Here is a 12,642-nt window from a genome sequence, read left to right on the forward strand (position 1 = left end):
CTTGTCCTTCGTTGCTTCATTTCCCTGCTGCTTCATCTCTGCCTGTCTTTGTCTTTGTCCTATTGTTCTGACTTCAGTTTCCCCTCTCTGTCTGGGTCTGACTGTCTCTCTCTGTCTCAGACTCTTTTTTGTCTCTACTTGCCTCTCTCTGTCCCTCACTCAGTCTTTGAGTCTCTCTGAAACTTCTGTTTGTTTCTGTGCAGGTTTCTCTCTCTCTCTCTTCATCTCTCTGTGTGTATCTCTGATTCTGTATCTCTGTGTCTTTCCTTTTGTCTCTCTCGATCTCTGGTCTTTGTGTCCGTGCCTGCACCCTCCTCACCACCTCCATGTTTTCTTTCTCTCATCAACCCCCGCCTTCCTCTAGGAAGAGGGCAGAGATCACTGGGTGGGATTGGATGTCATTAAAAGCAAAAAAAAAAAAAAAAAAAAGGAGAAAGGGCTCCTTTTCTTCTGTTTGCCCCTGGGGAATGCCTAACAATGAGAGACACTTTGGTGGGTAATCGATAGGAACAAGATGCAACAAGACATCTTTGTTGGGCAGAGGCAGCCGGCAGTTTCCTCTGACCGGAGCCCCTGGGAATGGCTGGCCCATGAACCAGGCTCAAACAGACTGTATCACAGTGGAACCAATTGAAGTGGGAGCTCCGCACAGCCTGACCCAGGGGCACCTGATTTCCATCACCCCCTCCCCTGTACTACTTCATGAATACCATGAATAGAAAGAGACACTGTAATGCAGTGGTCCCCAACCCCCGGGCCGTGGACCGGAACCAGTCCGTGGGCCATTTGGTACTAGTCCGCAGAGAAAGAATAAATAACTTACATTATTTCCGTTTTACTTATATTTAAGTCTGAACGATGTTTTATTTTTAAAAAATGACCAGATTCCCTCTGTTACATCCGTCTAAGACTCACTCTTGACGCTTGTCTCGGTCACGTGATACATTTATCCGTCCCACCCTAAAGGCTAGTCCGTGAAAATATTTTCTGATATTAAACCGGTCCATGGCCCAAAAAAGGTCGGGGACCACTGCTGTAATGGACAGGGTAGAGATGGTAGCCAGCATAGGTTGGTTAATAGTCAGAGTTTTTAGCTGGAACAAGAATCTTAATCCTTCAAAGTCCAAATTTCCTTATGTGTAAATTAGAGAGACTATCCGCAATCCATTCCAGACAAGGCAGCCAGTTTCCTTTTTGCATAACAAATCTGATCAGTGCCTCCCCACCCCTTACACTCCCACAGCATGGATCACATCTGTCTTTTTTACTGCTGAATCTTAGCACCAAGCTCCCAGGAGGTACTTAATGAGCATATGTAGTATCACACACTATAGGTGCTTCCGAAGTGTTTGTCAAATGAATGGACACTCCCATCCCCACTTCTAAACCTGGGATACATGGCTGGCTTCTCCTTTCCTCCACTAACCTCCTAAGACAAGAGCTCCAGGCAGGGCTCTAGCTCTCTGTCCTTCCTAGCCAGTTTTGTCTTCTTCTCTCTGTTTTCCTTATCCCTTTGTGTGACCCTCAGATATTATGAGGATGAAGAGAAATGGCTGTGAGTCACACAGGCAGGACAGAGCACTGGTCCCTTGGACATAATGAAACCAATATGAGAGTGCACGCACAGTAGCAGCCTGGACTTTACCTGGAAAGTTAAAGAAGGAAGAGACCTTAGAGAGCATCCAGTCTACTCCTTCCATTCCCATTTTCCAGATAGTCATGCTGTGCCCAGAGAAGAGAGCGACTAGTCCGAAGTAACATGTCCTGTGGCAGAGATGGGCAGAAGAGATAAGTGTCCTGCAATATCTCAATGTTCCTCAAACATTGCCATTGGTCTATATATCGAGACTCCCTTCTGCACTGGTAAGCACATGCCCCATCTAATCCCATTCTCAATTTCAGTCTGAAATTGGAACTCATTAACTTTACTTCATTCCCTTAAATGCAGTCTGATGTTGGGACCCAGGTTGGTCCTTGGCCAACAGAGGCAAACAGAAGCTTCACTTTTGCAGAACCAGCCATAAGAACAGCTTTCTGCCTGGCTCTTGCTTTATTTTTGCTTAACCTTCACTGGGACCATCAGAGGCCTTCCTTGAAGCCTCCCAATATAAGGTGTGTCTTTTTTTCTTCCCTCTAAATTCTGTACATATCTTTTCTTTGGGATTTTCATATTCTTTTGATCAATTTTATCATATAGCATTTATATTTAATAAAATTCACCAATTTTATGTATACAATTCAATTAGTTTTGACAAATACGTCCACCACCATCAAGATACAAAACACCTTCACTACCTCTCCCCCCCAAAGCTCATAGGTAACCATTGATTTGATTTCAGCTGCTATTGTTTTGGTTTTTCTAGAAGTTCATGTAATTAAAATTACATTATATCATGTTTCTTTCACTTAGCATAATGTTTTTGAGATTTATCAGTGGTGTTACATGTATCAGCAGTTTTTTCCTTTTATGGTATTACAAAGGTTATTCAGCTATTCTAGCCCTATTTAATGAACAGATCATCCTTTTCCCATTGTGTGAGTATAGTACAATTTGTTTAACTATCCATCAGATGATAGACATTTGCATTGTTTCCACTTTTGGGCTACTGCAAGTAAAGTTGCTATGAACATTCATGTAGAGATCTTGTTTTATTTTCCTGTGTTCTCATTTTAAAGAAAACATTCAGCCTTAGCCGGTTGCCTCAGCGGTAGAGTGTTGGCCGGGCTTGTGGAAGTCCCAGGGTTCAATTCCCGGCCAGGGCACACAGAGAAGCGCCCATCTGCTTCTTCCCCCTTCCCCCTCCCCTTTTTCTCTATCTCTCTTCCCCTCCCATAGCCAGGGCTCCATTGGAGCAAAGTTGGTCCTGGCACTGAGGATGGCTCTGTGGCCTCTGCCTCGAGCGCTAGAATGGCTCCGCCCACAGCGGAACAATGCTCCAGATAAGCTAGCATTATTAGGTTATATGGGAAGTATATGTTAACCTTTATAAGAAACTGACAAATAGTTTTACAAAGAGCTGGCCCATTCTTCATTAGCACTAGTAATGCATGAGAGTTCCAATTCCACATCTCTGCCAACACTTGGTATTATCAGTGTTTTTATTTTTAACCATGTGAGAGTGTAGTGGTATATCACTGAGTTTTTAATTTGAATTGCACTATTGTCTAGTGCTGATGACAATATTATTTTTGGTAAAGTGTCTATTCAAATCTTTTGCCCACTCTTATCAGGTTGGTTGTATTCCTATTCAGTTGCAAGTATTCTTTTCATATCTTCAATACAAATCTTTTACGATAAATATGTTTTGAAAATATTTTCTCCCACTCTGTGGTTTGTCTTTCCAAGCCCTGTCCAATGTCATTTATTTTATCATGGCTAGTCCTGAGGCTTATCCCACTGAGACTCAGTTTTTTATTCTGTAAAATGCTGCTAAAACTTATCTACTTCTTACAGTTTGTGAGGATCCAAAGAGATATACATGTAAAACTCTTAGCACAATGCCTAGAACTTAAGAGCCTGAAAATTATTAGTTAACTGTTACTGATTTTCATTCATTTCATCTCTGCGGTTGTCCTATTGGATATCACTTCATCATATTGGAAACTGATAACTGGAAATAATGGTCTGGAGCTTAGGAGAGCATTCTTGACTAGACGTATAGATTTGGGGGAGCGACATCACCAAGATAGCAATGTAGATTGTTCCTGACTTTGCTCCACTTGCAAGCTTTGGAAGCGATTAGCGGGTAGATATAATTTCAAGTCCTGAGCTGAGTAGGCTCACTGTGTAAGAGTGTATAGAGCAAGAGAGCCACAACTGGAACCCCAACCAATCCCACTATCCAAGGGAGGGCAACAGAAGACAGACTCATGGAGGATAATGGGATTGTGTAGCCTGAGTGATGGAGAAAAGCCAGGAGAGAATGGAGTCATAGAAGCCAAAGAAGGAGTGAGATCCAAGACAGAAGGAATCACTAACAATGTCATATACTACAGAGGGGTGGGCCCTGAAGAAGGGAAGTTTGGATTAGCCAGGTCCAGGGCATCATTACCCACTAAGATGGTGATTTTAGTGGAGAGATAGGGCAGGAAATCCAATGGCAGGCGGTTTAGAAGCAAGCAGGTAGTTCGGTCTTGGAAGCATCCAAGTTTATACTCCATTTCCCCCTAAATTTTGATCAAAAGGGGAGAGGAAAGAGGAGGTAGCAACTTTCTTTAGAGGGTAGCAATTATGGAAGGAAGTTTTCTGTTCATGGTATGGAAGAGACTAAGCAGGTTTTTGGACAGATGGCAAAGAACCAATAGAGAGTGAATTCCTGAAAGGAGAGGAAAGAGAGATGTCATTGGAGAGCATGATTCCTTGGAAGCAGGGATGGCATCTGGATCGTAGCACTGGCCTGCAGCAGGGGAATAGCTTCATACTCTGTGAACTGGCTGAGTTGGTGTTGTGTTGCCCCTTATAGTTCTGGGTTAGTGTTGGCCAAATGAGAGATTTGCACATGGCTTGGAGGGTACGAGTGAAGCCGTGCTCTTTACTCTCTGAACGTTGCTGTGGTGAAACACAGTGAAGGGTACAGGCCGAGGGGCAGGAGGACTCCAACTCACCTTCGCTCTTTTGTGGTGGGAGGTAGGTGCAGAAATGTCAGAAAATTCCAGCTTGTCTTTACTGTCCTTAACTCTGTCTTAGCTCTTCTTTCTGCCTGTCTGCCCTCCTGCTCACCAATGTCAATGTCAGCCCCATACCCAGATGCAATGACTACAGTCTTCAAAGACTTTCGGGGCCCTGGCCATTTGGCTCAGTGGTAGAGTGTCAGCCTGGCATGTGGATGCCCCGGGTTTGATTCCGGGCCAGGGCACACAGGAGAAGCGCCCATCTGCTTCTCCACCCTACCCCCCCCCCCCATTTCTCTATCTCTCTCTCCTCCTTCCCCCCTGCAGCCATGGCTCAACTGGCCCCAGGTACTGATGATGGCTCTATGGCCTCCGCCTCAGGAGCTAAAAAATGTCTCAGGTTGCAATGGAGCAAGGGCCCCAGATGGGCAGAGCATCGCCCCCCTAGAGAGCTTGCCAGGTGGATCCTGGTTGTTGCATGTGGGAGTCTGTCTTTGCCTCCCTTCCTCTCACTAAAAAAAAAATAAAATAAAATAAAATAAAATAAAAAAAAAAATAATAATAATAATAATAATAAAGACTTTCTGTATTTCAGAAGGGCTTGTTGGTGACTTTTATTTGGTCCTCCAACTGTCCCCTTCTGGGCCCTAACTTCCTAGCTTCTCCCATAGTTACAGAATATTTTATTCTTACAATATATATTTTTTTATCCCATAATACTCAGAGTTTCAGCTTCTCTGAACCCTGACTGATATGGAGTGGATGTGGCCCTCTTATTCAAATTAGGAGAAGGCACTAAGAGAGGGTAGAGAAAAGAAGTTAAGTGGGTGGATGTCAAAGGAATGATGTCACAGGGTCTTGAGGCCACATAAAGACCTAGGAACCAGGTCCACTGCTGAAAGAGGTTAGGGTCATGTTCAAGTTTGAAGTTTAAAAAGATCGGAAAAGCTCTAGAAACTGTGGTAGAGCAAAGAATTGAGAGAATCCTTTATCCTTTGTTGGACAAGCTAAGGGTTTGGGAGGCAGCCAGGAGGAGAGTAAATGTCAGGAGGCCTGAGTTCAAGTCCTGGATCTACCTCTGCTGAGCTCTGTGGCCCTGGATAAGTCACGTATGTTCCTCTTCGTGGCTGTCGTTTGCCTACTGTTCTCTTTTCTCTTCTGCTTTGCTCCAGATGTCAGGAAACTACATTCCCCAAGCAATCAGGACAGTTTCCAAGTAGGTCTGGCCAATGTGTGGAAGAAGGCTGGATGGGGGAGAAGGGAGAAAGCCAGCTCTGCTTTGCACCTGCTGTCCTACTGACCTCCTTCATAGCTCTCTCAGCCTCTTCCTCAAGGATCTTGAGTTCTGAATGGCTGGTTATTGCTGCAGCCCAAGGCCTGGAAATGATAATAATTTCTTGTTTGCTGCTACTCTGGGTTACCACTTCAGCTCTTTCATCTCCTGTGTAATGGCCCCCGTATTAAGGTCGCTCTGTTTGAAATACTAGAGTGGGTTTTGTTTCCTTGACCGATACACTCATCTCTACAATGGCACTGATATTGCCTACCACTCAGAGGTGTTGTGAGACAATGATGCATCATTATGGCCTGTGGGGAAAGGCTGTGGGGAAAGGAGGAAGATGAGAGCTGCTCTGGTAACGTAAGCATGCCTCCCTGCAGTAGCTGCCGCTGGGCAGTCCCTCTGCTTGCTGGACCCTGTTCACTTGTTATGCATTATTCTTCCTGTGTGTGTGGCCCTGGGTCACTTACTTCCCCTCCATTTTCTCATCTATAACATGGGGACAATAGAATGCCTTCCTTATAGGTTTATTGGGAGACTGGGATGAGTTATAAGACATAGAAGGCTTACAACAGGATCTGGAATGTACAAACTTCTCAGTGTCTGCTATAATTATTACAAAATTCAACTGTTAGTATTGTTTTTTAAATCATTTCACAAAAGAAGCTCTAGGGAACTGAGGATCACTGAGGTTACATGATTTGCGCAGCGTGTCAGAGACAGTAGGTTGTAAGACTTGATCTCTGGTCCCCCTGACTCCACAGCTGTGCTCTTTCCTCTGCCCCTTGCCAACGCCGCTCACGCCCAGCTGTGCAGACACGGGGTCACAGCAGCAGCGACCGACCGCAGCATGCAGCGGCTCTCCCTGTCTTTGCTCCCCACCCCCTTCCCTTGTATAGCTTCTATATTTAAACCCAAGTGAAAGCAATGCAGAGCCCCAAGAAGAGGACGGACTTGATGCTGATAACAAGTCCCCTGAGAGGCCTTGGCTGGCCGAGGGGCAGCCGGAGGTTCGCAGAGGAGGGCGGCCGGCCGGGGCGGCGGTGTCTCATCTGAGCAGAATCCTCTGTGTCTGCCTGGAGAGGAGCTGTGTGCATTCCAGAGGCGTTTTATTACCAACAGGCAGAGAGCAGCTCTGCTCTCCCCTCCCTTGGCCCCTCCTCAGCCCAAAATATATTGAGCTGTGTTGGAGGCAAAGTTATTTTCAGCCTTGCTGGGGCCCTCAGGGAAATGGCTACTATGGAGAAGAGCCGGGGAGCTAGGGAGGACTTTGAACCCCTCTTCCAGAGCCAGTCCTCATCCTCCCAGGTGCTGCAGCATGGCAGGCAGCGACCACCTCATGGGCTTCGTGGTCAGACCTGCTACACGGCTGGCATTGACCTGAACAGCCTCCTCCGTGGTTCGTCGCAGACCAATGATTCTGTGTCTTTGGAATTCAATTTGTATCTGTAACCAACACTTCCCTCTGACTCTCCCCTCCCTCCCTGCCGGCACGGGGCTCTCGACTTCACCAGACAGACAGAATACAAATAACAGTTAACAGTGAGCCTGTGCAGGTTGAGCATGTTCCCGTCTGTTATCTCATTCCAGTCTCCTGACAACCTCTGTGAGGTAAGTGTGCCAGACCAGAAAGAAACTGAGCCTCGGAGTGATGATGTAATCCACTCCGGTTAAGCGAGCAGGAGGTGAAGCCAGGAATCAAACCCAGAGGTGTCTGCCTCCAAAGCCAGAACTCTTAGTATGCCACACTGCCTCTGAAGTGGTTGGCACTAATTTAGATGCCGAAGTATTAAGCCTGTTGGCTTAACAGGCAATTCCTACTGTCCTATAGTATTGCATCTAAACAGGGTTTGGCCAAACAGCCAGAAAACATATGTTTTTGTTAGGAACTCATGATCCTGAGACCCAGATCAGAATCTAAAATGCAGTTACAGTCTCCTCTGCCCCCCCACCAACAGCACCATAAACATTTGTTGAGTGCTTAATACGCACCACACTCTTTTCATGCAGAACTCATTACAAAGTGGATATTGGTATTGTCATTTCACAGGGTAGGATTCTGTTTAAGATTACACAGCTAGTTAATATCTCTAGTGAAATCCACATGTGGGCTTCTCCTGCTCTAAAGGTTACTTCAAAAGTATATGTCTGTTCCATCACATTCCTTAATTACTCTGAGGGAAAAATTACAGTAAAGAGCCTGAGAATGCATTTTCATACTTGTTGGTATGATTAACACCTATTGTCGCTAGGGTTGCATGTAAAAGAAAACTAAATGGTTTTATTTTTCTCAGAATGAACTAGAGCTAGTGCAACTGCTTGTGCAAATATGTATATTTAAGAGCCCAGGCTTCTTCTAGCCTTTGCTCTGACATTCCAAATATACTGCTTTTGTCTTTATGGTTGCAAGATGCTTACATATGTAAAGGTTAAAAAGCACGTGACAGTAGAGCCTGCCCATTTATATCAGAGAAACAATAGCTTTCTGGAAGCTCCAATCAATCGATTTTTGCTTACGTCGTGTTGGTTGGAAATGGTTGTATGTCTCTCTGTGGCTATAGGAAATCTGGGGTGTGAATATTTCTAACTAGTTGCATGGCCTCCTGAAATGGAATTGGAGTTCTGTTAATATAATAAAGAAAGGAGAGTGGATATTGGAAAAAGATGGCAGTGTTTGCCCCCAATTTGTTCTAGGGTATGCAGTAACAACCTCAATAATCCCTCACATTGATTCAGGCTTTAATTTTCCAAAAACACTTTCATGTGCATGATCCCTTTTAATCTCCCTCCATGGAAACCTTTTAACATAGGTAAGGTATGGATTACCAGGAGTCATGAAGGTCTGACATTATATTTCCTATTTTACAAAAGAGGAAACTGAGGCCCAAAAGGGTTAAGTGACTTACTCAAAGTCACAGGACTAGTAAGTGACAAAACCTGGAATAGATTCTGTATTTTGGGACCCACTGTGACTTTAGATAATCACTTACTCTCTCTCTACTTATAATGTACCCATTGAATAGGCAGTAATAGTTTTACCAACTTCATAAATTTGTTGTGAAGATTCAATGACTCCCCAGTGCCTACATTTCTTAAGAGTTCAGCAAAAATGACAATGAATATTTTATGGATTCTACTGCATTTTCCTAGTCATCTCCAAAGTTAGTGTTTTTACTCCAACTGACCTTTTTTCATTAACCTCAAGTATAGACTTAAACCATTTACACGATTTCCCCAGGTACAAGGGGTACACCTATTTCTCAGGGCTCATCTTTCACAGTAGGACTTCCACTCCATTTCTTAGGATGAAAGAACATGAGTAACACTTCTATCTGAAATCTTTACCCCTTACTCATCCTACTCTGTGGGAGAACTTTTCCCCTTCCTCCCTTCCTTCCTTCCTTCCTTCCTTCCTTCCTTCCTTCCTTCCTTCCTTCCTTCCTTCCTTCCTCCCTCTTTCCTTTTTGTGTTAGTTCACTGATATGGAAAATACTCTCCTTGAATGAATAGAGTTAATATGCCATAACCTACACTTTGGAGTGCAAAGCAGATGTGATTTCCCATGTAGCTAAAGTCAGTACCTGTTCCATTGACTCGTTCCTCAGCCAGACCTCAAAGGCTGACTCAAACTAGGTGTCAGGGGCAGAAAGTGCCCAAGAAGAAAGCCTGGTTGTCACATTTGATTCAAGCAATGTTCACCACACAGCTCAGCAAGCCATACTGTTTATACCTTAATTTTAGCTTAACTCTTCTGTCTTTAAATCTATTGGTTCAGGACTGAGTAGCAGAAGGGCATGGTCACCATCTCAAAGCAACACTCCACAGCAGAATGGCTGTCCTCCTTCTTTGCTTTCTGGACACATGGGCACAGTACTTTGTCAGAAAAATGATTGAATGGATAAGGGAAGTGAAAGCACCTGGTAAACTGTGAAGTGCTGTCAGATAGAAATGGTTAGTATGGCCACATGTTTAATAAGATCTCCCTGGTGCTGAGAGGAATAGCCTTAATGTCTTCAGGAGGTCTTGGTGGTGGGGGTGAGGGATTGACATAAGGAAAAGGAAAAAAAAAATCCCAACATGTGCAATCAATCCCTACTAAGTGCCTTTGGGGGATAAATCAAAGCTGGTTAGCAGGAGTCTAATGGGGAGGCATACATATGCAAAAGTAGCCAGAAGATAAGACATTAAGCAAGTGCTGTAATCCCATTGTTAAGAGAACACAGGAAAAGGGAAGATTAATTTTTGATCTGGGAGTTGATGTGAGAATGGGGATAGGGAAGGCTTGTAGAAGGCAAAGTATTTGAGCTGAAGTTATAAAATGAATAGGTACTTTAACAGGTAGTAGTTGTTAATAATAATAACAACAATATTATTGAGTATTCCATGTCAAGCACTGTACTAAAAATGCATGCATGAATCTCGAGTAATGCATCTCACAACACTGTATGGTAGGTATCATTTTTATCACTTACTTTAGGTGGAGAAAATGCTATTGGCAGAGAATATGCAAAGAGGAAGGGCATCATCAAAAGAATGCAAGCCAGAAAAGAGAATAATTCTTGTACAGTGATTCATACAGTGCTGGCAGTCTATTAAATACTCATTTTATGTTCACTGTTTTGTGCTCACTAAGAGTCCACTGTGGGTGTTAGAAAGAGTTCTGGGAGATGTAATACTATCAGCAGGATTTAAAACTCTGGGTCTTAAAATCAATCAGTCACAGTATTGTCTTTGTTTTGGTTGTCCCAGAAGTAAACCCCAAAACAGAGGCAGAGATTCAGATGCTGGCCCTGGCCAGTTGGCTCAGTGGTAGAGCATTGGCCTGGCGTGTGGAAGTTCAGGGTTTGATTCCTGGCCAGGGCACACAGGAGAAGCACCATCTGCTTCTCCACCCTTTCCCCTTTCCTTTCTCTCTGTCTCTCTCTTCTCCTCCTACAGCCAAGGCTCCAATTGAACAAAGTTGGCCCAGGTGCTGAGGATAGCCCATGGCCTCGCCTGACCTGTGGTGGCGCAGTGGATAAAGCGTCGACCTGGAAATGCTGAGGTCGCCGGTTCGAAACCCTGGGCTTGCCTGGTCAAGGCACATATGGGAGTTGATGCTTCCAGCTCCTCCCCCCTATCTCTCTCTCCTCTCTGTCTCTCTCTGTCTCTCTCTCTCTCCTCTCTAAAATGAATAAATAAATAAAGAATAAAAAAATGAATAAATAAATAAAAAAATAAAAAAAAGATAGCCCATGGCCTCTGCCTTAGGTGCTAGAATGGCTCCAGTTGCAATGGAGCAATGGCCCAGAAGGGCAGAGCATTGCCTCCAGTGGGCTTGCTGGGTGGATCTCAGTCGGGCGCATACAGGAGTCTGTCTGTCTGCTTCCCCACTCCTCACTTCAGAAAAATACAAGAAAAAAAAAGATTCAGATGCTTATATTTTATTTGAGTGGTGATACAGGACACCATGGTAGGGGAGAGGAAATGTGAAACAGGTAAGGAAGGAAAGCCTGTATATGTTAGCGTGCTTTAGCAAATACATTCCTTTTGTTGGAAAATGGAGCTTAATCTCACTGTGAAATTCTACCTCAGAGTTATCCCACCTAAGGTGCAAGGGAGCAGGATATTTATATACCAGCTCCTATACCTTGCTTGAGGGCTGCTTTTGGGGACTGCTAATTCCCTAGTATTTCTGCCTGCCCACGTGTGGACAGAGAATTTCCAGTGGCTAGAAAGAAGAATTGTAGGAGCTGGCAGCTAGACAGTGAGCTGGTCTCAGTGGAAATGGTAAAGCTGAGACAGAAGGAGTAGGACCCCAACACTGTATGCTACAGTCTACCCTTGAATGGCCTATGTCCACTCCTGCCCAAGTTTCCTGCATCTTCTCTCTGATTCTTCAAGAGGGTTGCTTGTCATAATTCTAAAAGCAAATAAATGAATCTGGCTGGTGTGGCACAGTGGATAGAGCATTGACCTGCGATGCTGAGGTCCCAGGTTTGAAATCCTGAGGTTTCTGACTTGAGCGTGGGCTTATCCAGCTTGAGCACAGGGTTGCTAGCTTGAAGTGGGATCATTGACATGATCCTATTGTTGCTGTCTTGAGCTTAAAGGTCACTGGCTTGAGCAAGGGGTCACTGGCTCAGCTGCAGCCCCCCTGGTCAAGGCACATATGAGAAACAAGCAGTGAACTAAAGTGATGCAACTACGAGTTGACACTTTTCATCTTTCTCCCTTCCTTTCTGTCTGTCTGTCTTTCGTTAAAAATATAATAAAATATTTTTATAAAGCAAACAAATGAACAAAAAACAAACAGAAATCCTACAATAGAAGTGTCGACAGGATGCGGCCTCTGCCACTGCAGTGTCGTTAAGGTCTTATCAATAATCATCACCTCTCTGCTCTCTACTCATTCTCAATTTTACTTACCTTTGACCAAAACTTCTGCTGGTTTGTACTGCTTGCTCAGTGGTGTAACCCGAACTTCTCATCACTGAGGTGTCAGAACTCTCGGTTCCCATGCTTTTCTCAGGCTGGCATTGCTGTACTTGCTAATTCGTTGTTATCACTGGACACAGAAATACTAAAAGGTGCCCCAGTAAATCCTCTGAGTTTCAGACCTGCTTCTCCATGCCCCTGTTACGTAGCACCAACCCTGTCTCCTTATGATAAGCATAGTCAGTCACCCCTGGAAGCATAGTGACTCCTTTTTAAAATCTACCTATCCATTGGCATGAGGCGTTCAAAATATCAAGAGAACAAATGCTCTGCAC

This window comes from Saccopteryx bilineata, chromosome 3, assembly GCF_036850765.1.
Source record: "Saccopteryx bilineata isolate mSacBil1 chromosome 3, mSacBil1_pri_phased_curated, whole genome shotgun sequence".
NCBI classification, from domain to species: domain Eukaryota; kingdom Metazoa; phylum Chordata; class Mammalia; order Chiroptera; family Emballonuridae; genus Saccopteryx; species Saccopteryx bilineata.